This window comes from Astatotilapia calliptera, chromosome 23 (genome assembly GCF_964374335.1).
Source record: "Astatotilapia calliptera chromosome 23, fAstCal68.1, whole genome shotgun sequence".
Lineage (NCBI taxonomy): Eukaryota > Metazoa > Chordata > Actinopteri > Cichliformes > Cichlidae > Astatotilapia > Astatotilapia calliptera.
Genome location: NC_137443.1, coordinates 45,418,721 through 45,445,952, shown reverse-complemented (window position 1 = coordinate 45,445,952; position 27,232 = coordinate 45,418,721). Strand labels below are relative to the sequence as shown.

General features: G+C 43.1%; 2 protein-coding genes across 2 annotated transcripts in view; both read right to left on the bottom strand.

The window, feature by feature from the left end:
- LOC145423961 (NACHT, LRR and PYD domains-containing protein 12-like) overlaps positions 1–27,232 on the bottom strand; it is a 943,237-nt gene that overhangs the window by 732,372 nt on the left and 183,633 nt on the right. The gene's annotated exons all lie outside the window — the stretch shown is intronic.
- LOC145423979 (ribonuclease inhibitor-like) overlaps positions 1–27,232 on the bottom strand; it is a 204,605-nt gene that overhangs the window by 100,586 nt on the left and 76,787 nt on the right. The gene's annotated exons all lie outside the window — the stretch shown is intronic.

Genomic DNA, 27,232 nt, shown 5'->3' with positions numbered 1-27,232 from the left:
AAATGGCAAAATTAGAGCCAAAATGTCACCTTCTCTTCCAAATGGCGGACTTCCTGTTGGGTTTGCGTCAATGGGCCCACTGACTTTTTTGTTCGTCTTGGCATGATACACATGTGTGCCAAATTTCATACAGGTAGCCCAAACGATGTGGTCGTAGGGCTGCATTTTACAAGGCATAGGTGGCGCTGTAGAGCCATTTCCCAGTGCTCATATGTAAAACCATTAAAATACAAAATTTTTCACCAGACCTGGCATGTGTGCAAAATTTCATGAGTTTTTGAGCATGTTTAGGCCCTCAAAAAGGCCCTTGTTTGGGGTGAATAATAATAATAATAATAATAATAATAATAATAATAATAATAATAATAATAAGAAACGGAGCAGATACAATAGGGCCTTCGCACTCTCAGTGCTCGGGCCCTAATAAGAAACGGAGCAGATACAATAGGGCCTTCGCACTCTCAGTGCTCGGGCCCTAATAATAAGAAACGGAGCAGATACAATAGGGCCTTCGCACTCTCAGTGCTCGGGCCCTAATAATAAGAAACGGAGCAGATACAATAGGGCCTTCGCACTCTCAGTGCTCGGGCCCTAATAATAATAATAATAATAATTAAAGCTGCAAGCAGCGTTATGAGGGCCCTCGCACCCCCGGCACGTCGAGCCACTGCCAACACCTCAAACCGGCACGTCCGATGTGATGTCACATTGATGGATTTCATGCTTTTAATCACCAGCTAACATTTTATCTTATTCAACCAGGATTATAGTCATGCCACTAGGTGGCGCTCTAACCATTATTGACAAATAGCATAACAAACATTTCCAAGCTCGAGTCTCATCACACCTGCGACCTTTGGGAGAGATTGGACATTGTGTTTTTTAGTGACAGCAGATTACTGCTTTTTGCGAGTGATTGAAACTCTACGTGCCGCCATGACCACCCCGTTTCCCTGAACGGAAAAAGCTTCGCAATTTAACATCACAAAGGTCTTTGGATTCTACACACTGAAGAATAGTGCAATATGATGAAATCCCTTGGAGGAGTTCGTCAAAGAACGATGCCTGAAAAGAGGGGAAAATGTTGCCAAAATTGCACATTAATTTTAAAATGGCTGACTTCCTGTTGGATTTGGGATATTGCTCCAAGAGACTTTTTTGTACATCTTGATATCTCCTATAAGCTTACCAGGTTTCAGACTCATACATAAAACACAGAGCAGGGGCTGTGATTTTGAAATTTTGTAGGGGGCGCTGTGGAGCCATTTTGGGATATTCAATGAAAATGATCACATAACAACAAAGCCTTAACCACATTGGAGGTGTGCGCCAAATTTCAAGACTTTTTAAACTTTCCAAGCCCCTCAAAAGCCACTTCATCTTTCATGGTGGACGGCGTTGCCACCAGGGTGCGGCGTTCAGTTTAAAGTCACAATTTTTGCACTGAAGCATCACGAGGGACTGATGGTGATATTCACCGCTTTTGAGGTGGCCACGATGAACCTGTGAAAATCAGTACAACAAAATTAAAGCCATGACATTTCCTGTTGCCACTAGGTGGCGCTGTCCGTATTCCCGACAATGGGCACATCAATCTGTTCAGGGCGGGTCTGACATCATGCCTGTAAAGTCTGGTACTGATCAGACTGGATTTCATTGAGTTATACTAATTTGTTTCTTCATGGCGTGAGATCAAAGTTCGCCATGCCGCTGGGGTCACACCCTTTTGCGAAAAGTCACAGTTTTCACTGTAACCCAAGACCAACTCCTTAAGGCTTTCCTGGAGAAATTTGAGGCTGCAGATGTCACCCATCACAATACTGTACCCCAAAGTGTAAAACATGACATTTCCTGTTCCCACTAGGTGGCGCTGTCCCTGGTGTCAAATATGGCAGTTGAAATATGTTCAGGGGTGGAGCCTTATCATATGTGTTCACTTTGGTCAAGGTCAGAAAATGTATGACAAAATGAGAGGCAATAAGATTTTCATGGCGAGTCATCGAAATTCGCCGTGGTGCCACGGCCTCATGGTATTGTGAAAACTCAAAAGCTCCGCAATTTAACATGGCCCAGGTGTGTAGTTGAAACTGACCAAAGATGAAGCTTAGACGACCAAATCCCAAGGAGGAGTTCGAAAAAGTTCGAGGCATGGAAACGGCAAAATTAGAGCCAAAATGTCACCTTCACGTCCAAATGGCGGACTTCCTGTTGGGTTTGCGTCAATGGGCCCACTGACTTTTTTGTTCGTCTTGGCATGATACACATGTGTGCCAAATTTCATACATGTAGCCCAAACGATGTGGTCGTAGGGCTGCATTTTACAAGGCATAGGTGGCGCTGTAGAGCCATTTCCCAGTGCTCATATGTAAAACCATTAAAATACAAAATTTTTCACCAGACCTGGCATGTGTGCAAAATTTCATGAGTTTTTGAGCATGTTTAGGCCCTCAAAAAGGCCCTTGTTTTGCCTGAATAATAATAATAATAAGAAACAGAGCAGATACAATAGGGCCTTCGCACAGTCAGTGCTCGGGCCCTAATTAAAGCTGCAAGCAGCGTTATGAGGGCCCTCGCACCCCCGGCACGTCGAGCCACTGCCAACACCTCAAACCGGCACGTCCGATGTGATGTCACATTGATGGATTTCATGCTTTTAATCACCAGCTAACATTTCATCTTATTCAACCAGGATTATAGTCATGCCACTAGGTGGCGCTCTAACCATTATTGACAAATAGCATAACAAACATTTCCAAGCTCGAGTCTCATCACACCTGCGACCTTTGGGAGAGATTGGACATTGTGTTTTTTAGTGACAGCAGATTACTGCTTTTTGCGAGTGATTGAAACTCTACGTGCTGCCATGACCACCCCGTTTCCCTGAACGGAAAAAGCTTCGCAATTTAACATCACAAAGGTCTTTAGATTCTACACACTGAAGAATGCTTCAATATGATGAAATCCCTTGGAGGAGTTCGTCAAAGTATGAGGCCTGAAAAGGGGGGAAAATGTCATCAAAATTACACATTAATTTTAAAATGGCTGACTTCCTGTTGGATTTGGGATATTGCTCCAAGAGACTTTTTTGTACATCTTGATATCTTACACAAGCTTACCAAGTGTCAGACTCATAGATGAAACACAGAGCAGGGGCTGATGTTTTGAAATATTGTAGGGGGCGCTGTGGAGCCATTTTGCGCTATTCAAGGAAAATGGTTACATAACAACAATGCCTTCATCCATTTGGAGGTGTGTGCCAAATTTCAAGCCTCTATAAACTTTCCAAGCCCCTCAAAAGCCACTTCATCTTTCATGATGAACCGCGTTGCCACCAGGGTGCGCCGTTCAGTTTAAAGTCACAATTTTTGCACTGAAGCATCACGAGGGACTGATGGTGATATTCACCGCTTTTGAGGTGGCCACGATGAACCTGTGAAAATCAGTACAACAAAGTTAAAGCCATGACATTTCCTGTTGCCACTAGGTGGCGCTGTCCGTATTTCCGACAATGGGCACATCAATCTGTTCAGGGCGGGTCTGACATCATGCCTGTAAAGTCTGGTACTGATCAGACTGGATTTCATTGAGTTATACTAATTTGTTTCTTCATGGCGTGACATCAAAGTTCGCCATGCTGCTGGGGTCACACCCTTTCGCGAAAACTCACAGTTTTCACTGTAACCCAAGACCAACTCCTTAAGGCTTTCCTGGAGAAATTTGAGGCTGCAGATGTCACCCATCACTATACTGTACCCCAAAGTGTAAAACATGACATTTCCTGTTCCCACTAGGTGGCGCTGTCCTTCATGTCAAATATGGCAGTTGAAATATGTTCAGGGGTGGAGCCTTATCATATGTGTTCACTTTGGTCAAGGTCAGAAAATGTATGACAAAATGAGAGGCAATAAGATTTTCTTAGCGAGTCATCGAAATTCGCCATGGCGCCACGGCCTCATAGTATTGTGAAAACTCAAAAGCTCCGCAATTTAACATGGCACAAGGGTGTAGTTGACACTGTCCAAATTTGAAGGTTATGAAATGAAACCCCAAGGAGGAGTTCGCAAAAGTTCGAGGCATGGAAATGGCAAAATTACAGCCAAAATGTCACCTTCTCTTCCAAATGGCGGACTTCCTGTTGGGTTTGCGTCAATGGGCCCACAGACTTTTTTGTTCGTCTTGGCATGATACACATGTGTGCCAAATTTCATACATGTAGCTCAAACGATGTGGTCGTAGGGCTGCATTTAACAAGGCATAGGTGGCGCTGTAGAGCCATTTCCCAGTGCTCATATGTAAAACCATTAAAATACAAAATTTTTCACCAGACCTGGCATGTGTGCAAAATTTCATGAGTTTTTGAGCATGTTTAGGCCCTCAAAAAGGCCCTTGTTTGGGGTGAATAATAATAATAATAATAATTAAAGCTGCAAGCAGCGTTATGAGGGCCCTCGCACCCCCGGCGCGTCGAGCCACGCCCAACACCTAAAACCAGCACGTCCGATGTGATGTCACATTGATGGAATTCATGCATTTAACCACCAGCTAACATTTCAACTCATTCATTTATGATTAGTTAGTCGTTCCACTAGGTGGCGCTCTAACCATTATGTACAAATGGCATAACAAACACTTCCAAGCTCGAGTCTCATCACACCTGAGACGTTTGGGAGAGATTGGACATTGTGTTTTTGACTGACAGCAGATTACTGCTTTTTGGCGAGTGATTCAAACTCTAAGTGCCGCCATAACCACCCCGTTTCCCTGGACGTAAAAAGCTTCGCAATTTAACATCACAAAGGTCTTTAGATTCCACAAACTGCAGATCGGTCCAATCTGATGAAATCCCTTGGAGGAGTTCGTCAAAGTACGGTGCCTGAAAAGATGGGAAAATGTCACAAAAATTACACATTAACTTTAAAATGGCTGACTTCCTGTTGGATTTGGGATATTGCTCCATGAGACTTTTTTGTACATCTTAAGATCTTCCATAAGCTTACCAAGTTTCAGACTCATAGATAAAACACAGAGCAGGGGCTGTGGTTTTGAAATTTTGTAGGGGGCGCTGTGGAGCCACTTCGCGCTATTCAATGAAAATGAACAAATGCCAACAAAGCGTTCATCCATTTGGAGGTGTGTGCCAAATTTCAAGCCTCTATAAACTTGCCAAGACCCTCAAAAGCCACTTCATCTTTCATGTTGAACAGCGTTGCCACCAGGGTGCGCCGTTCAGTTTAAAGTCACAATTTTTGCACTGAAGCATCACGAGGGACTGATGGTGATATTCACTGCTTTTGAGGTGGCCAAGATGAACCTGTGAAAATCAGTACAACAAAATTAAAGCCATGACATTTCCTGTTGCCACTAGGTGGCGCTGTCCGTATTTCCGACAATGGGCACATCAATCTGTTCAGGGCGGGTCTGACATCATGCCTGTAAAGTCTGGTACTGATCAGACTGGATTTCATTGAGTTATACTAATTTGTTTCTTCATGGCGTGACATCAAAGTTCGCCATGCTGCTGGGGTCACACCCTTTCACGAAAAGTCACAGTTTTCACTGTAACCCAAGACCAACTCCTTAAGGCTTTCCTGGAGAAATTTGAGGCTGCAGATGTCACCCATCACTATACTGTACCCCAAAGTGTAAAACATGACATTTCCTGTTCCCACTAGGTGGCGCTGTTCTTGATGTCAAATATGGCAGTTGAAATATGTTCAGGGGTGGAGCCTTATCATATGTGTGCTCTTTGGTCCAGATCGGAACATGTATGACAGAATGAGAGGCAATAAGATTTTCATGGCGAGTCATCGAAATTCGCCATGGCGCCACGGCCTCATAGTATTGTGAAAACTCAAAAGCTCCGCAATTTAACATGGCACAAGGGTGTAGTTGACACTGACCAAATTTGAAGGTTATGAAATCAAACCCCAAGGAGGAGTTCGTTAAAGTTCGAGGCATGGAAACGGTAAAATCAGAGCCAAAATGTCACCTTCAATCCAAAATGGCGGACTTCCTGTTGGGTTTAGGACATTGCCATAATAGACTTTTTTGTTCGACTCTGAACGTTATATAGGTGTACCGACTTTCAAACGTGTAGGTCATACCCATACCGGGGGCTCGCGTTTTTCATTTTTCTAGGTGGCGCTCTAGAGCTAATTTTCCCTGGCCATGTCTGGGAACATTAAAATACGTAAATTTTCACCAGACCTGACGCGTGTGCAAAATTTCATGAGTTTTCGAACATGTTTAGGCCCTCAAAAGGCCAATTCATTTGCCGGAATAATAATAATAATAATAATAATAATAAACAGAGCAATTACAATAGGGCCTTCGCACTGTCAGTGCTCGGGCCCTAATAATAATAATAATAATAATAATAATAATAATAATAAGAAACGGAGCAGATACAATAGGGCCTTCGCACTCTCAGTGCTCGGGCCCTAATAAACAGAGCAATTACAATAGGGCCTTCGCACTGTCAGTGCTCGGGCCCTAATAATAATAATAATAAGAAACGGAGCAGATACAATAGGGCCTTCGCACTCTCAGTGCTCGGGCCCTAATAATAATAATAATAATAATAATAATAATAATAATAATAAGAAACGGAGCAGATACAATAGGGCCTTCGCACTCTCGGTGCTCGGGCCCTAATAACAGATATGATTCAATGCAGAGAGGTCTGTTAACACATAGTGAGTGAGAAAGGTGACTGGAAAGGAAAAACTCAATGCATCATGGGAATCCCCCGGCAGCCTACATCTATTGCAGCATAACTAAGGGAGGATTCAGGGTCACCTGGTCCAGCCCTAACTATATGCTTTAGCAAAAAGGAAAGTTTGAAGCCTAATCTTAAAAGTAGAGATAGTGTCTGTCTCCCGAATCCAAACTGGAAGCTGGTTCCACAGAAGAGGGGCCTGAAAACTGAAGGCTCTCCCTCCCATTCTACTTTTAAATACTCTAGGAACAACAAGTAGGCCTGCAGAGCGAGAGCGAAGTGCTCTAATAGGGTGATATGGTACTACAAGGTCATTAAGATAAGATGGGGCCTGATTATTTAAGACCTTGTATGTGAGGAGCAGGATTTTGAATTCAATTCTGGATTTAACAGGAAGCCAATGAAGGGAAGCCAAAACAGGAGAAATCTGCCCTCTCTTTCTAGTCCCTGTCAGGACTCTTGCTGCAGCATTTTGGATTAGCTGAAGGCTTTTCAGCGAGTTTTTTGGACATCCTGATAATAATGAATTACAGTAGTCCAGCCTGGAAGTAATAAATGCATGAACTAGTTTTTCAGCATCACTCTGAGTCAAAGCTGCTATGATGACGTTACACCCCATTTTAACATCACCGCTGTCGGAATTAGAATCAAACTTGGACATAAATCAGCGTGATGAGAACTATACCTCCAAAGGTCGGGTAGGCCAGAAGTAAACGGCTATGAAATGGGACGGTCTAGCCTTCAGATTAGCATCACCACTGTCTCGATGGAGTTTAATAAACTCAGCTGTCTGCTCCTTGCTATCTAAAATATAACAGGACACTGGAGTAAACTCTCGACCATCTCACACTTCTGCTTAATCAGTTTTCTGTTTGACGTTTACTCAGCTGTGTGAAAACCACCCGGGGGATTAATAAAGTGGCTTGCAAAAGTATTCGGTCCCCTTGAACTTTTCCCCATTTTGTCACATTACAGCCACAAACACGAATCATTTTTTATTGGACTTCCAGGTGAAAGACCAACACAAAGTGGTGCACACGTGAGAAGTGGAACGAAAATCATACATGATTCCAAACATTTTGTACAAATAAATAACTGCAAAGTGGGGTGTGTGTAATTATTCAGCCCCTGAGTCAATACTTTGTAGAACCAGCTTTTGCTGCAGTTCCAGCTGCCAGTCTTTTAGGGTCTGTCTCTACCAGCTTTGCACATCTACAGACTGAAATCTTTGCCCATTCTTCTTTGCAAAACAGCTCCAGCTCAGTCAGATTAGATGGGCAGCGTTTGTGAACAGCAGTTTTCAGATCTTGCCACAGACTCCTGATTGGATTTAGATCTGGACTTTGACTGGGCCGTTCTAACACATGGATATGTGTTGTTTTAAACCACTCCATTGTTGCCCTGGCTTTATGTTTAGGGTCGTTGTCCTGCTGGAAGGTGAAGCTCCGCCCCAGTCTCAAGTCTTTTGCAGACTCCAAGAGGGTTTCTTCCAAGATTGCCCTGTATTTGGCTCCATCCATCTTCCCATCAACTCTGACCAGCTTCCCTGTCCCTGCTGAAGAGAAGCACCCCCAGAGCATGATGCTGCCACCACCATATTTGACAGTGGGGATGGTGTGTTCAGAGTGATGTGCACTGTTAGTTTTCCACACAGAGCATTTTGAACAAAAAGTTCCATTTTGGTCTCATCTGACCAGAGCAGCTTCTTCCACATGTTTGCTGTGTCCCCTACATGGCTTGTGGCAAACTACAAACGGGACTTCTTATGGTTTTCTGTTAACAATGGCTTTCTTCTTGCCACTCTTCCATAAAGGCCAACTTTGTGCAGTGCACGACTAATAGTTGTCCTATGGACAGATTCCCCCACCTGAGCTGTAGATCTATGCAGCTCGTCCAGAGTCACCATGGGCCTCTTGGCTGCATTTCTGATCAGCGCTCTCCTTGTTCGGCCTGTGAGTTTAGGTGGACAGCCTTGTCTTGGTAGGTTTACAGTTGTTCCATACTTCTTCCATTTCTGAATGATGGCTTGAACAGTAGTGATGTGACGTTCTGTATCGAGGCTTCGAAGCGTGTGTCGAGTAATGGAGGGGGCGTTTCCGCGAAGCGCGTATCGAGGCTTGCTTCATTTATGGGAGGAGCTGAAAATGATGACGTCCGAAGCCTCGCTGTCCGGCTGTACCACGTGACTGGTTCAGGAAGCGGTTCAAACTTTGCCGCGAGCTATGACAGCGATATAAACCCCTCAGACCCCATTCAAAATGTGGGCGTTTGATGGAGAGTTGCGGTTAGTGAGAGTTAGAGACAGTTTGGAAAAAAAAGAAATCGCCTACGACCTGCCACAGTGGAGAAACTGTTGTTTTTAAATAAAAACCAATGATGTGTCCCCTAAACACTAATCACTAGGGGTGCAACGATATTCGTATCGATATTGAACCGTTCGATACAGTGCTTTCGGTTCGGTACGCATATGTATCGAACAATACAAAATTTGTAATTTATTTTATCAACTTTCCTTCTGACGATGCTGTCTGTGTTGAGCGCTCAGTGAATCTGCGTTCGACTACTCCGCCTAGGCTGTACTGTCCAGCGCAGATCCACTGAGCGCTCAACACAGACAGCATCGTCAGAAGGAAGAGCGCAGGGCAAGCTAGCGAGACAGAAGTTAAGCACTCCTTGTAACTTGGACCTCGCCCACCCTCATTCAGATCTGGCATTTGGAATTATTTTGGTTTTCATGTGACGTATGACCCTGAAGGTAAGCGAGTCATGGACTAAAGTAAAACAGTATGTTGGATGTGCCATGCAATGCTCAATTACATGGGTGGGAGCTAGTGTGTTAGCGCAGTTAGCTCGTTAACGTGTTGGCCGTCTAGCCCCATGCACGGGGCGATCGGCGGTAGCTCGTTAACGGAGATTTGCCGTGTTGTGGCGTTAAGGTCATTTCAACAAGATTAACCTGAAAGCACTAGTGGGAACACAACGAATATGACTGCACATTTACACCGACATTATCCTAGTGCAAAGACAAAGATGAGTGATTCCTCAATCAGATACAGGGCTCGCAATATCGCTAGCCCGACGTCCCGGGGCTAGCGATTTTTTTCAGTCGGGCTACCAAAATCTATCTCTGCCCTGCCCGTCGGGCTATTGTAGGAAGGAAAAATATATGTCAATGCTTTTGCATTCTTTCGGAAATGTAGCTGGGTACTTATGTCATTGGCATCGGTGAGCCACTGTCAATATGTGACATATTGAAATCGCGTTTGAATTTGCGCTTGTTTTTTTGCTTTCACTTTGCAATCGTGCGAACTGTGTATAGAGAGCGACAGCACTGATCTGTGAGTGATGATAATTTGTGCACCAATTCCTCTGACATTGTCTTATTAATCGTTAGCTTACTATGCAAACATGACAAGTGAAATCTCCCGCAGCAAGCTTAAACATGTGAGAGGTTGATCGTGCAGAGAATCGCTGAGCTTATGTGAGTGCGCGTGTAAAAGCAGCAGAATATATATTATAAGAATATAAGTTATGACAAATCAGACTATAAGGTAAAAAGAAAGTGCAGCTTTATGGTTTCATGGACAAAAGAATTTCTGTGGCTGCAATATGACGAGCTATATAACCAGGGGTGCACATAAGTGGTTCGCATTCGCTGTCAAAATAAAAAACACGCACAAGGGTTAGGGTTAAATTTAAAAACTGTACTTTTGAGTTAAAATATATATTTATAATTTTAATAAATGACAAATTAAAAAGGCATGAACATTTTTTTTGTATCGAAAAAATATCGAACCGTGACACCAAAGTATCGAACCGAACCGAACCGTGAATTTTGTGTATCGTTGCACCCCTACTAATCACTGTCCTTGCCTCAATGTTACAAAAGCACAACCACTGTCCACACCTCACCTCACAGTATATGATCATTTCCATTTTAGGCATTTCCAAATAATCATTTTCCATACTGCCAGCATAAATATACACAGTATACTGCCATCACTACAATATAGATGTTTTACACACTCCTTTTGTTGTTGACATTCACAGGCTGTGTGCAAAATGCCACACTCTTCAAATTCATGCCAACTAATATTTTTACGTCCAGTAGGTGTCCTGCTAGAGCAAATGAAGCTTCAAGAAGCTTCGCGTTGGGGTGAACCAATTGGATGAAAAGCTTCAGTGCTTCATGAGGCTTCATCTGCCCATCACTATTGAACAGTGCTCCGTGGGATGTTCAAGGCTTGGGAAATCTTTTTGTAGCCTAAGCCTGCTTTAAATTTCTCAATAACTTTATCCCTGACCTGTCTGCTGTGTTCTTTGGACTTCATAGTGTTGTTGCTCTCAATATTCTCTTAGACAACCTCTGAGGCCGTCGCAGAGCAGCTGTATTTGTACTGACATTAGATTACACACAGGTGCACTCTATTTAGTCATTAGCACTCATCAGGCAACGTCTATGGGCAACTGACTGCACTCAGACCAAAGGGGGCTGAATAATTACACACACCCCACTTTGCAGTTATTTATTTGTAAAAAATGTTTGGAGTCATGTATGATTTTCATTCCACTTCTCATGTGTACACCAGTTTGTGTTGGTCTTTCACGTGGAATTCCAATAAAATTGATTCATGTTTGTGGCTGTAACGTGACAAAGTGTGGGAAAGTTCAAGGGGACTGAATACTTTTGCCACTGTAAAGGTTTATTTTGTCTAATCTAATCTAATAACTTTAATCTCAGCCAAACTGATTTACTCAGGAACAAATAAAACACTGAAAAAAGTCAAACAATAACATTTTTAGGTTGTCTAAGTCACTTATATATTACGTTTAACCTGAGTAGCGAAAGACCGCGGTGATCTGAACATGATGTGCCGGGAGTTTGCTGTTCTCGGCGGCTCTAGTGACCCTCGAGCTCTCGGCTAGCTATCGAGCTGGTGGGTAACAGACGTCTCAGAAACGTCGGAGCACTGAGCAATATGCGATATCTTGATAAACTGAGCAGATATTTAAAGTTTACACAGCTACATTCTCACCTGAAAATATGTTAAAAGTTTATTTTGTGACCCAGAAAGAGTAATAAGAGTAATATTAAAAACTTAGTAGCGACCGCCATTGCCGGAAAGTGGAATTGGATGGGCCACGCTATGAATTCTGGGATATGGTGGGCCACGAAGGACACACCCGACCCATCCTTTAATTTTGGGGAAAAAGAGGACGCATTGGTCGGCTGCATTCAGAGGAGTCTATGAATTTGGACAGCCTTCATCGTGTCGCTGTGACGTAATCGGTCTACAAATGCGTCCTCAGGAGGATGCAGCCCATGAATTTTGACACCCCCTATGTTTACTACTGCATAGACACATTGAATTTCCAACACAAGGAAACTACACTTTGGACAATGTTTTCACCACCAAGAAAGGAGATTACAAAGCCCCCCACATCATGACCACATCACTGTTATGCTAATGCCAGCATACAGGCCCCTGGTCAAAGTCACTAAACCAGTTCGTAAGCAGGTACGTGTGTGGCCAGAAGGACCTGCAATACTGCTTTTCCACCACAGACTGGGAGATCCTTAAACAGGCCGCCACACATGACAACACCACAGACCTGCAGGAATATACAGAAACTGTCATTGGCTACATCTCAAAAGGCATCGATGAGGTCATAGAGACCACTGTCCAGGCCAATCAGAAACCATGGCTCACAGGTGAGGTCTACAGGCTCCTGAGGGTGAGAAATGCAGCCTTGAAAGCTGGGGATGAGGTGAGCCTAACAACATCAAGGGCAAACCTGTCACGTGCATCAGAGAGGTGGAAATGCAGTGCTCCAGGAGGATTTTGCAAAGCTTCAGTGACAGCAGAGATACTCAGAGGCTGTGGCAAGGGATACAGACCATCACAGACTACAAGCCCACTCCTCAGACCGCTGTCGGGTCCACCACATTACCGTAAGAGCTAAGTGAAATTTTCTCTTGCTTTGAGACACAGAACGACACCCCAGCACAGAAGACTCCACCCCCCAACGATCGGGTGGTGACACTATCAACATGCTTGTCAGGACCTGCTGCCATCAGGGAGGAGACTGAAGAGCCTCCGGGCCAGAACAGCTTCATCCAGGTTGTCAGGATGCTGAATTCACTCCCTGCTCTCACACACCAACTCCAGACCTGCATTCATCTTTTTCCTCTGAACCCCCCAAACATACAAACCCTGAGCCACCACCATTGCCCTTTCACTGACTGCCCTACTCCACCATTTGACTCTTAGAACTGAAGACGCTCCTCTCATAAGAGGTGAAACATCTTCAAGGAAACTTAAAGAAGTCCAGACGCTTTTCTTTCCAAGCTCCTTAGACTACGGTGACCTGGATGTCTGAGAACCTCCACAGACTGATTTTACAAGAACAACTTGTGTCAAAAATCCCTGGCAGTGCCTCTCTGTCACACACACAAATCACTACAGTTACAAATTTAATAACTTAAAAAACCTCAGAAAAACAGAACTGAGCAAAACAAACAAACAAACAAACAAACAAACCAGAGACCTGAGGCCTGGGGCCTGTTCTTCGTACGTCGCTTACTACATCCAAGATCAAATGACACATCCAAGACCAAACCATCGCGCTAACCGTGAGCTCGCTAATCCGGTTCCCCGAACACACCTGCTGTTGACGATTAGTACAGCTGGACGCAGTAATGTGACATCACTGGGTGTCGTAAAAGGGGCTACGCATCGATAGTAGAAACATTGATCGGCAACCCTCTGATTGGTCGGCGAAAATGTCGAAGGAGCGCGCTCGGCTCGGTATTTTCCGGCAGCAGAGCAAGAACTCATGAGTGAGGGATTTCAGGAGTTTCAGAGTTTAATGAAAACGCAAGAGAACACTGCAAAGGCTGCAAAAGCAAGGAGAGAGGGCTGGCAGGAAGTTGCTGACAAATCAAACTCGTAGGTAATTTAATAATAATAATAATAATGGATTGGGTTTATATAGCGCTTTTCAAGGCACCCAAAGCGCTTTACAATACCACTATTCATTCACTCCCACATTCACACACTGGTGGAGGCAGCTACGGTTGTAGCCAGGCTGCCATATCGCGCCATCGGCCCCTCTGGCCAACACCAGTAGGCGGTAGGGTAGATCTATCATATGACACTATATTGTCCAATATCATATGGCATTATATTATATTATAATATGTTATATTATATCCCCTTTCACATTAGAGCCACAACAGGACCCACAAGAACATGGGAACAAGTAAAAGTGGAATACAGGAGTATTCTACAGAATGGTAATATTTATCTCTTAGATTGCTTTTCGTCTCTTGGCAAGGTAATACTGGCCTGTAATACTCTGTTAGTTTGTTCATAACAGCAACCAAGAAAAGGGCAGAGGAAAAAAAGACAGGTGGTGGTCCTGCACCCCCTCGTCAACAAGTTGGTTAAGTGAATAATATCCTCACGGGAAAATCGATATCTCTCTATGAGCACACTGTCGCGCTGAGCTAAAGGATCCTGTCTATCCCGCAATATACGCTGAATTCTGAGGACTCTCCTTATCAATCTTGCACCTTCCGCAATGGGTGGCTCGCGTATACGGACAGGACATGGCTGTGACAGGCTTCCCAAATCCACCTTCGCTTTTATAGCCGTGGTCTCTCATCTTGATTACACGAAGTAATTTACAATTACTACTCTGAAATATGAATTACATCTGTAATAATCACATACATGTAATAGAATGTTAATAGTACATTTCCCTTTTTTAGGAAATGACCTGTGTGAAATCAATAAATGGATCAGGTGCTGCATTATCTTTAGTTACATTGATGTTATTTATTTATGGTGAAACAGTGGTGGAATATCGCTGTTGCTTTCGTATGAATGACGCGGGCATACCTGCGTGGCCGCGATCTAATCCTGTTTACATAAAGTAAACCTGCTCCCCAGCAGGTTTACGCTTACGGCTCTGTTGCTATGACAGCAAGTCCCGGATGGGCTTCGGGGAACCGAACGATCCAGGATCACGCGAAATCGTCAACAATCTCATCCAGCTAACTCACTTAGCGCGGTACGAAGAACAGATGTTATTTATTTATGTTTCACCATAAATAAATAACATCAATGTAACTAAAGACAATGCAGCACCTGATCCATTTATTGATTTCACACAGATACATACAGGTCATTTCCTAAAAAAGGGAAATGTACTATTAACATTCTATTACATGTATGTGATTATTACAGATTTAATTCATATTTCAGAGTAGCAATTGTAAATTACTTCGTGTAATCAAGATGAGAGACCACGGCTATAAAAGCGAAGGTGGATTTGGGAAGTCTGTCGCAGCCATGTCCTGTCCGTATACGCGAGCCACCCATTGCGGAAGGTGCAAGATTGATAAGGAGAGTCCTCAGAATTCAGCGTATATTGCGGGACAGACAGGATCCTTTAGCTCAGCGCGACAGTGTGCTCATAGAGAGATATCGATTTTCCCGTGAGGGTATTATTTACTTAACCAACTTGTTGACGAGGGGGTGCAGGACCACCACCTGTCTTTTGTTGCTCTGCCCTTTTCTTGGTTGCTGTTATAAACAAACAGATTATTCCAGGGTCTCTTTCCAAGAGACTAAAAGCAATATAAGTGATAAATATTACCATTCTGTAGAATATTCTTATATTTCACTTTTACCTGTTCCCATGTTCTAGTGGGTCCTGTCGTGGCTCTAATGTGAAAGAGGATAAAATATAACATATTATAATATAATGTAATATAATATTGGATAATATAGTGTAATATAATAAATCTACCCTACCGCCTACTGGTGTTGGCCAGAGGGGCCGATGGCGCGATATGGCAGCCTGGCTTCTGTCAGTCTGCCCCAGGGCAGCTGTGGCTACAACTGTAGCTGCCTCCACCAGTGTGTGAATGTGAGAGTGACTGAATAGTGGCATTGTAAAGCGCTTTGGGTGCCTTGAAAAGCGCTATATCAATCCACTCCATTATTATTGTTATTATTAAATTACCTACGAGTTTAATTTGTCAGCAACTTCCTGCCAGCCCTCGCTCCTTGCTTTTGCAGCCTTTGCAGTGTTCCCTTGCGTTCTGATTAAACTCTGAAACTCCTGAAATCCCTCACTCAAGAGTTCTTGCTCTGCTGCCGAAAAATACCGAGCCGAGCGCGCTCCTTCGACATTTTCGCCGACCAATCAGAGGGTTGCCGATCAATGTTTCTACTATCGATGTGTAGCCCCTTTTACGACACCCAGTGATCTCACATTACTTCATCCAGCTGTACTAATCATCAACAGCAGGTGTGTTCGGAGAACCGGATTAGCGAGCTCACGGTTAGCGCGATGATTTGGTCTTGGATGTGTCATTTGATCTTGGATGTAGTAAGCGAGGTACGAAGAACAGACCCCAGGTAAGAACATTGTTGAGGTTTAAATTTATAATCTTAAATACTTATATGCTGATTATATTGCTTTATAAGAAAGGCCCAAATCTGAGTACACTCTGTGCCGACAGGACTGACAGGAAATTACATGCTTTTGCAGGCGAAAAGTGAAACTAAGCAGAGTGTTTGGTCGAAACTTAAAGTGTGTGTGATGTCTATATAAATGACTAGGCTTGCTGTTTTGTGCTTCAGACCTGGGGTTGTGTGTTCAGGTCTCCATATCCGGATATGTAAAATAAAGATAATCTTTTAAAGTAAAAAGACCACTTTTGAGCCGTGTCTTTTTGGCCATAACGAATACCAAAAGAACTGGAATTTAATAACATTAAAACCAAACAATAAATGAGCAAAGTAGTGCATGATAAATATAGATGACAAATACAAAGTGCAATATAGAAACACTGGGTAAAAAGAAATGAACAATTAAAAAGGAGGATAAAAGATGTGAGCAGTAGTTAAACAGTAGAAATAAATATATAATAAACAAATAAAAATAGATAATAAATGAAAGCCAGGTCTGAAAGGTGAGTTTGGCTTTAAAAGCATGAAAACACACTGCTGTCTTCAGGAAGGCTGCTCCAGTAACTTTCTATGCTCGCTTCGAGGCTGCAGCTAAGGACTCCAACAATGCTAGTGCTAGCGGCGCTAACGGCTGTAGACGGGAAGATACTGCCAGCACCGGAAACGTGCTCGTCATCTCCGAGCATGAAGTAAGGAGAGCCTTCAAGAGAGTGAACACCAGGAAAGCAGCAGGACCAGACGGCATCCCAGGTCGTATCCTAAGAGACTGCGCATACCAGCTAGCTCCTGTGTTCACTGAGATATTCAACATCTCTTTATCTCAGTCGGTGATCCCCACATGCTTCAAAGAGTCCCTCATTGTTCCTGTCCCGAAGAAACCCCACCCTGCTTCTCTCAATGACTATCGCCCTGTAGCCCTCACCTCAGTAGTGATGAAGTGTTTTGAACGCCTGGTCAGAGACTTCATCATTTCTTCACCACCAGACACACTGGACCCACTACAGTTCGCTTACCGTCCAAATCGTTCCACAGACGATGCCATCTCTCATCTCCTCCACACATCACTTACTCACTTGGACACTGGAAGGGGGAATTATGTTAAAATGCTCTTCATAGGGGGCAGGGATAGCTCAGAAGGTAAAGTGGGCACCCCATGATCGGAAGGTCGGCGGTTCGAATCCACTTAACGGCTACCCTGAGGTACCCCTGAGCAAGGTACCGTCCCTACACACTGCTCCCCGGGCGCCTGCTTAGTGGGCTGCCCACTGCTTCACTGAGTGAATGGGTCAAATGCAGAGAAAAACAAGTAATTTCCCCATGGGGATCAATAAAGTATCCATTATTATTATTATTATTATTATTATAGACTACAGCTCTGCATTTAACACCATAATTCCCTCCACACTCACCACCAAGCTGGAGCATCTGGGACTCAGCTCATTTATGTGTCAGTGGATCTCCAACTTCCTAACTGGCAGACCACAGGCAGTAAGGATGGGCCGACATGTCTCAGCCTCCACCACTCTCAGCACTGGAGCCCCCCAGGGGTGTGTTCTGAGCCCCCTGCTGTACTCTCTGTACACATATGACTGTGTGGCCACTACCAGCTCCACCACCATCATCAAGTTTGCTGACGACACCGTCGTGGTGGGCCTGATCTCTGATAACAACGAGACGGCCTACCTGAAGGAGATTAGGAATCTGGAGAACTGGTGCCAGAGGAACAACCTCCTTCTAAACATCAGTAAGACAAAGGAGCTGATAGTGGACTTCAGCACTAAGCAGGAGAGGAACTACCAGACCCCCGTCATCAACGAGTGCCCAGTGGAGAGAGTGGACAACTTCAAATACCTCGGAGTTCACATCACGCAGGACCTGTCATGGTCCTGTCACATCAACACCGTGGTGAAAAAGGCCCAACAGCGTCTCTACCACCTCAGACGCTCGAGAGACTTCCTTTTTTTTTTTTTTTTGTCCCGTTTGGATCTTTAGCCATCAGAATTGTTGTCTTAAGGCCAAGAAAGATGCCAAGCGGATTTATTTTACCAAGTGGATCATCATGGCCTTGCCATATTGGTCCATTTGATTGACCTTTATTATAATTATGAATTTATTTTATTTTCAGTTGCTACAAACGGGACAGACATGACTGTGGGATAGGACAGGGGGAAAGAATGAAAGAAAGAGAGGGAGAGAAAAAAAGAAAACCAAAGGGGAGAAGAGACGGTGAGAAGGGGGGAAGAGAGAAAAAAACAAACAAACAAAAAAAACAAAACTCCTGGGTCACCTGTATGGAGAAAAAAAAACAGAGGAGAAAGCAAACAACAAAGAGCAACATAATAAGAAAAAAAAAGCACTATCACAATAAACTAGCTAGCAGTAGATATCGATAGTTACTAAATAATAAACGATATTGTGCAGCACGCAAGATAGCCAGCGCACAGTGTGCTTTGAGGCAGCAGCCAAGAAAGCTGTAGTCCGCGTCTATGAATACCCATGTGTACACCTGTGTGCATACCTGTGTGGATCAGCATGCTTGCATTCCAAAGGTTTCTCCATGTAATGATCTGCTAGGGAGTGTGGGGAGCCACAGCCCTGTCCTCTATGGTATCAAGCAGGTATGGAGGAGATCAAAACTCCAGACATCCAGAGGCCCCCAGAACACAAGAGACCAAGGAAGACCCACAGAGGGGCAGCCGTGCCACTGTCCCAGTAAGAGCTAAGGAGAGTCCCAGATGAGGGCTCATTCAGCAGCCGCGGAGCAGAAGCCAGGGGGAGTTACAGTGACGCGCCCGTGAGCTCCGCCGGCAGCCAGCTGTGCCTGAGTGACCGAGCCCCAGGCCGAGAGGCCGGGGGCACCCCACCTCCGAAGTGGCCCGAGCGAGCCGCCAAGGAGTGAGCCGGTGTGTACCCGGACGCCGCTTGAGAGACTTCCAACTGCCCCCCAAGGTGCTCAGGAACTTTTACTCGTGCACCATAGAGAGCATCCTGACGGGAAACATCTTAACCTGGTTCGGGAACAGCACCATGCAGGACAGACGAGCTCTACAGAGGGTTGTGCGATCAGCTGAGCGCACCATCCGCTCCGAGCTCCCTGACCTGCACTCAATCTACAGCAGGCGGTGCTGGACCAAGGCCAGGAAGATCGTGAAGGACCTCAGCCATCCCAACATCAGACTGTTCTCTCTGTTGAGGTCAGGAAAGCGATTCCGCTCCCTGAAGACCAACACAGAGAGACTGAGGAGGAGCTTCTTCCTGCAGGCGATACGGTCTCTCAATCACACCACCACACAGTACTGACCCACACATACAGTTCTTACACACACACTGGACTTTCTGGACATTGTTTTCACTTCATCACTTAAATCACTTTAAGCATATTTGCACTGCACAAGACATAATGTGGATTGCACAACACTGGACATTGTATTCTTCATTTCAAGCTAATACTTGTACAGCTGCTGTTATTGTGTATATATTTATTTATATTTCTTCATACATTCTTATATAGTTCTATATTGTGTATTTTGTTGTACAGTTATTTTATTTTCAACTTTAATTTATGTATTTTATCTTATTCTTTCCCAGTTAAATTTACCCTTCATTCTAATTTGTGTTGTACAGTTATTTCATTTTTAACCTTAATTTATATTTTATTCCTTCCTAGTTAAATTTACCCTTTTTAATTTTTCATATTTATTTCCTATCTTATTCATAGCCTTTTCCTTTTTTGTTTTCTTTAGGTCACGAGCAGTTGTCCAAGCATTTCACTACATATCGTACTGTGTATGACTGTGTACGTGACAAATAAAATTTGAATTTGAATTTGAATTTGAATTTGAAAGTCATCTACATGTGGGTTTAGTTCTGACTTTAGGGACAAGTAAAAAAATAAAATAAAATAAAAACATCTGTCCAGACAACCTGACAGTCAAAAATATAAACTCAGGAACTTAAAAGGAAAATTGTGCTGACTTTGAACGTCCGCATCAAGATAAACTTACAGATTTAAGAGTCAAAAAGTGTCAAAAAGTCTGTATCCTTACCTGAGAGTTTCAAGTTTACAGTCAGGACTCTTTAGTCCAACACACAGCAAATCCAATCCTGAATCCTGCAGCTTGTTTGAGCTCAGGTCCAGCTCTCTCAGATGATTGGATGGGGAGCTGAGAATTTCAGACAAAGCTTCAAAGCTTCTTTTTGAGAGTTTACAATCTCTCAGCCTGAGGAAGAATAACAATGGAGACATATTCTTTTATTCATCTAGCATTATTAAACATATTTGTTCATAGATTCACTTACAGCACTTTCTTGGATGCTTTGACCACTGGCAGCAGCTTCAACAATGCCTTCTCTGAACGGGAGTATTTCTCCAGGTCGAACTCATCCAGATCTGATGACAGTAAGATGAAGACCAGAGCCGACCACTGAGCAGGAGACAGTTGATCTGTGGAGAGACGTCCTGATCTCAGGGACTGTTGGATCTCCTCCACTAGAGAACGATCATCCAGTTCATTCAGACAGTGGAACAGGTTGATGCTTTTCTCTGCAGACAGTTTCCCACTGAGCTTCTTCTTGATGTAGTGAACTGTTTCCTGATTGGTCTGTGAGCTACATCCTGTCTGTGTCAGCATGCATAGGTGATCCTGATTGGTCTGCAGTGAAAGACCCAGGAGGAAGCGGAGGAACAAGTCCAGGTGTCCATTTGGACTCTCTAAGGCTTTGTCCACAGCACTCTGGTAGAAGTCTTTTACAGTAAGTGTTTTCTGGAAGATTTTAAAGCGAGGAGATTGTTTCTTAAGCAGGTTGACTCCAGAGTTGATGAAGGTCAGATAGACATGAAGAGCAGCAAAGAACTCCTGAATGCTCAGATGGACGAAACAGTAAACAACGTTGTTGAACATGTGGCACTCATCAGCTTTAAAGATCTGTGTGAACACTCCTGAGTACACTGCGGCTGCTCTGATATCGATGCCACACTTTGTCAGGTCTGATTCATAGAAGATCAGGTTTCCTTTCTGCAGCTGATCAAAGGCCAGTTTTCCCAGAGACTCAATGATCTTCCTGCACGACTCTGTCTCAGCTCCTCCATCATACTTGATGTCCTTCGTTTGTAGGTGAAATAGCACAAGGCGTAGGTAGAGCTCTGTGAGAGTCTTAGGCAGATCTTTGCTCTCTTTGTTCTTCATGACAAACTCCAGAACTGTAGCAGTGATCCAGCAGAAGACTGGGATGTGGCACATGATGTGGAGGCTTCGTGATGTCTTGATGTGGGAGATGATGCTGCTGGCCTGCTCCTCATTTCTGAATCTCTTCCTGAAGTACTCCTCCTTCTGTGGGTCAGTGAACCCTCTGACTTCTGTCACCATGTCAACAATGTCACGAAGGATCTTACTGGCTGCTGCGGGTCGTGTGGTTATCCAGAGGCGAGCAGAGGGAAGCAGTTCCCCCCTAATGAGGTTTATCAGCAGCACATCCACTGAGGTGGACTTTCTAGGGTCAGTCAGGATTGCAGTTTTGTGGAAGTCCAGAGGAGGTCGACACTCATCCAGACCATCAAAGATGAACACAACCTGGAAGTCTTCAAAGATGCAGATTCCTGCTTCTTTGGTTTCAGTAAAGAAGTGATGAACAAGTTCCACCAAGCTGAACTTTTCCTCTTTCAGCAGATTCAGCTTTCTGAAAGTGAATGGAAACATGAACTGGATGTCCTGGTTGGCTTTGTCTTCAGCCCAGTCCAGAGTGAACTTCTGTGTTAGGACTGTTTTCCCAATGCCAGCCACTCCCATTGTCAGCACTGTTCTGATTGGTTTATCTCTTCCAGGTGGGAGTTTAAAGATGTCTTCTTGTCTGATGGTTGTTTCTGGTCTGTCTGGTTTCCTGGATGCTGTTTCAATCTGTCTGACCTCATGTTCATCATTAACCTCTGCAGTCCCTCCCCCTGTGATGTAGAGCTCTGTGTAGATCTGACTCAGGAGGGTCGGGTTTTCTGTTGTAGAAATCCCCTCGAGCACACACTGGAACTTCTTTTTCAATTTTGACTTGAGTTTGAGCTGACACTCAGTGAGAATCTCTGCATGAATAAACAGCAAATGACACAAATGAGAAAACTGCATTCTGGTTACTGTGGTTATGTGTTCAGTTCACTGGACTCTTGGTGTCATGATCCGAGTGAGTCTGAGTAACTTTCCACAGCATCAGCTCTCCTCGCCTGGGTGGAGCCCTCCTCACTCCTCCCTGCTCCTCACCTGTTGCCAATTACTCCGGCAGTATCTATGAGCAGCACTCACAATGAACCTTCTCCAGATTGTCTGCTTACCACAGTCAGTTCTCTGCCTCACATTTTGTCTTGTGCTCCTCAGCTTGTTTCGCGTAACCCTCTTTTCCTGTTCCCTAGTCGGCACCTGGATACATCTTCCAACTCTCGCCATAAGTCACGCCTCAGGATTCTGGCCTGCCACTGCTGGCAAAACTCACTCTTGCAAACTGCCATCCTCACCTGCCTGCCTCCCTGTGCACCCACATCTCACTCTGTACCCAGATTTAATTCATCTCCTCCTCCAGCTGATCTCCACCTGCAGCCACGTAACACCTCTTAGCTTTTAAATCTTGGACTCATTCACTACACTGTGGACCACTCTGATTATTATCTCCTTTGTTCCAGTGATCCTGGATAGTTTCTATTCGCCCGATTCTGCCCCTGTTGTTCCTTTGACCTGCCTCAGCTTATGTTCTGGCCTCAGCTCTGCACTTCTCATAATACCTCGCTTGCTGTTGAATTTAGCCGTGATTCAGCTTTCTCCGTCAAGAAATCTAGTAAAATACATTTCTGTTAAAAGTTACTCAGCCTCCGTTTTTTGGTTCTGTGCTTGACTCCATTCCTTTTCATGAGCCATTGAGCCCTGACACTTGGGTTATAACTGAGGGCAGGTTTTATAGAGACACATTTGATTTAATTGTGTTTATTTATACAGCACCAAATCAATACTAGCAACATTTCACATATTACATAAACAACACTATGGAGCCAGTGATGAATAAATATGTAGAATAAATGAAAGAATTTCAAGTATAAAAGTTTTTTTTTAATTCCTCCAAATAACAACAACAGTCACCCCAATGTGCTTTATATTGTAAGATAAAGAACCTACAATAATACAACTGAAAAAACCCCAACTATCTTTTTGGGTCCTGAAAACTGAAGGCTCTGCCTCCCATTCTACTTTTAAATACTCTGTGAACAACAAGTAGGCCTGCAGAGCGAGAGCGAAGTGCTCTAATAGGGGGATATGGTACTACAAGGTCATTAAGATAAGATGGGGCCTGATTATTTAAGACCTTGTATGTGAGGAGCAGGATTTTGAATTCTGGATTTAACAGGAAGCCAATGAAGGGAAGCCAAAACAGGAGAAATATGCTCTCTCTTTCTAGTCCCTGTCAGGACTCTTGCTGCAGCATTTTGGATTAGCTGAAGGCTTTTCAGCGAGTTTTTTGGACATCCTGATAATAATGAATTACAGTCGTCCAGCCTGGAAGTAATAAATGCATGAACTAGTTTTTCAGAGTCTCTCTGAGACGGGATATTTCTAAATTTAGAGATGTTGCACAAATGGAAGAAAGCAGTCTTGCATATTTGTTTAATATGTGCGTTGAAGGACATGTCCTGGTCAAAAATGACTCCAAGGTTCCTCACAGTGTTACTGGAGGCCAAGGTAATGCCATCCAGAGTAATAATCTGCTTAGATACCATATTTCTAAGATTTTCAGGGCCGAGTACAATAACCTCAGTTTTATCTGAATTAAGAAGCAGAAAGTTAGCGGCCATCCAGGTCTTTGTGTCTTTAAGACGTTCCTGCAGTTTAACTCATTGGTGTGTGTTATCTGGCTTCATGGACAGATGGAGCTGGGTATCATCTGCATAGCAGTGTAAATGTATGCTATGTCTTCTAATGATGGTGCCTAAGGGAAGCTTGGTAACGGGAGCGTTGCCAGCAGAAGGCTGAAGTGGAATCTCCAAGAAAGCTGCAGAAGAAAAAACATGAGCTGAAATGGTGGATTTCAGTCATATAAGGAGAACTGTGGCTTTCCTCCAACCTTTGACCAATCACCTTAGTGTCCTGTTTATCAACCATAATAAAAAGCATTTACTGTGTGGGCATTTTTTTGTTTGGGTCTCCAAACAGCAGAAAGAAATGGCAGCCATTTTTTTAAACTTTACCTTCAACTGGTAAATAGATTTAAGAGAAAGCACTTTGATCATATTTGTGACGTGTCCCAAACTGTTGTTGTCGCCTCATTTATGTTGATAAAACAGCTCTAAAACCAATCTCACAATATAAATCTGTAAAATGGGCAGAAAACCTGCTGCTGGTCCCATTTTAATCAAACCAACCCAAAGAGCAGATATTCATGTGTACACAGGAGGTTATTTGTGCAGATGCATAAAACACATAAACTGTTGGCTTTCTGCAGTCTCTCACTCCTGAAAGTGTTGGCAAGTGTTTTGGATTTATTATTTATATGGATTTTAATGGCACCTGTGTAATGTTAACTAAGGTTTTTATTGTTTATGTGTTTTTTGTTTAGTCATTCCCTGACTTACCTGTGGGTTCTGGGATGGTTTTATTTAAATTCTCCAACAGATCATTCTTGTTTATCCTCCCCAAAAGATTTTTAGTGACTTCAAAAGTGTTGATAGAGTAGGTATCAAACATCAGATCCACTATGTCCGTCCTCTCTGCATTCTCCAGTTTACTCACTGGGATTGCTGGTAAACCTTCTACAGACCCGTTCTTCAGATGCCACTTAAATTTTTCAAAGTCATCACGTCCCAAATCCTCCAAAGTCCCCAGAAGGATTTCTTTAGGTGTCGTCATCTTTTACCCTGTAAGGACCCGATAAACAAAGACTGTAACAACAGCTGGAGAGGTAATTGTCTGATTTATCAGAATTTAACTTGATTCTAACAGCAGTTCATCACTACCACCAATAAATTTCTAAGGCTCAGAATGCAACAAAATTGCACATGAAGAAGCACATAGAGAAGTATCCAAGTAACACTTTGCTACAATAGAAAACAAACTATTATAAATAAAGAAAATATATAAACTAAATATATACACTACCCGTCAAACGTTTTAGAACAGCCCAATTTTTCCAGTGTTTTTGTCACGGTTTGCGAGCCGTGTGTAAATTATCAAAGGACCCTTTATGCAGGCAGCTCAGATGCAAGTGAGTTTATTCATCACATGGTGATACAAACAGAAATGGCGAAGGTGAGCATGGAAACTAAGCAAAAACCTAAAAACTAATAGTACACGAATATGAAGAAGTACACGAAGGGAAGACGAAAACACGGAACACAAGGGGTGGGAGCAAAGCACCACAACACATCACTATCCGGTTGTTCAGTCTGACGTCACTAGCCGTGTCTGGGTCTAAACTCCGCTGCAGGTCCATATATCAAACGATCACTATGGCATTACTGAGAGTTGAAAAACTGTCTAAAGTCTTTCATCTTTAATAAAATGATCAGCGTTCTGCTCTACCAGGTGTAACAATTGAGTTTAACATCCAGGCATCCATGAAAACGGAATTTATGATTGAATTGATTCAGGACCTTGTGATACGTCAGTATCGATACTGATTTTGTATGTATTTTGAAGGATTTGAACCAAAGGCAAAAAATACCATGAGCAAAAAATGGCAGTCATGATTATAAAATAGGGAGGTTTCTTTTTTTTTTTAACATAGATTAAACTCTTTAAATAAAACAACAAGTTTATGAGCTTTCTTGTTATTCACAAGTTTCAGCGATTTAGCCCAGAGTCTAAAGTCATTCAGCCTTCTGTTTATACATGGTTTAGCTTTAAAGTATCTGCATTTGTGAAGAAAAAATTTTCCCATTAACAAAATCGTCCTAATCAACAGGTCAAAATCTGCATTCTCAGCAAGTATTCCAAATTTTATTACTGTCACCGTCAAATGTGGTAACTGGATTCTCCTGGACTGTAGCCAGCTCCACATGTCAGTCCAGAAGGAGTGCACTGATTCACAGTAGAAAAACAAGTGATCCAGACTTTCAATATCATTTTCACAAAATGTGCAGGCGTTCACATCTAAGTTAAATTTCCGTCTTAAGAATTCATTGGTTGGATAAACCTCATTAATGATTTTAAAGTGAACCTCTTTTACTTTAGGGGAAAGAGGAAGTGAAATATACTTTTTTCTTATCGCCTTAACCTCCATGGTCTCAAATTCTTTAAGGATATAATTTCTTTTAACCGGATTAGGGCAAATGTCGTTGATCAAAATATTCCTGATCACCTTGTTTGTAAACCTGCTGTCACCAAATTCAACTCCAGCTATGCAGAGCTGCCTCAGTCCAGGAGAAATTTTAGAGTGCACAATATCTTCTTTTATCCTTGATCTCAAAGGGACTGGGATGGCTTTCACTAGGGATTTATATCTGTTAGCAGTACATCTTACATCAAATTTCTCACAAAACGTCTCATGTTTTAATAAGACCCCATTATCATCCATAAAATGAGCTACAGCCCAAATCCCTTAAGATCTTCCAGTAGAGAAGGACCTGCTGATGGAAAGCTGAGAGTTTAACAGGTAACGAACTGCAATCAAAGTCACAACGTAACAAAAAGTCTATTCCACCCGTTTTGCCAAAAAATCACACTGGGAATAATGTTCCAAAAGGAATTTTTGTTCCTAATGAAAGATCTTAACCATTTCAGTTTTAGTACACCATTCATAACATCAAAGTCAATGGCATTAGCCCCTCCCTCTTCATAATTCTTAATCATATCATTTTTCTTTATATAATGACATTTGTTCCTCCATATGAACCTAAAATTAAGATTATTTATAGATTTAATTAGTTTTGGAGATATGGGCAGAGAAAAGGCTGGATAGATTAGTCTGGACAGACTGTCCATTTTGGTTAGCAAGATTCTCCCAAACAGAGTTATGTCCCTTTGCAGCCACCTGTTTAATATAGACTTACACTTTTCTATATTGG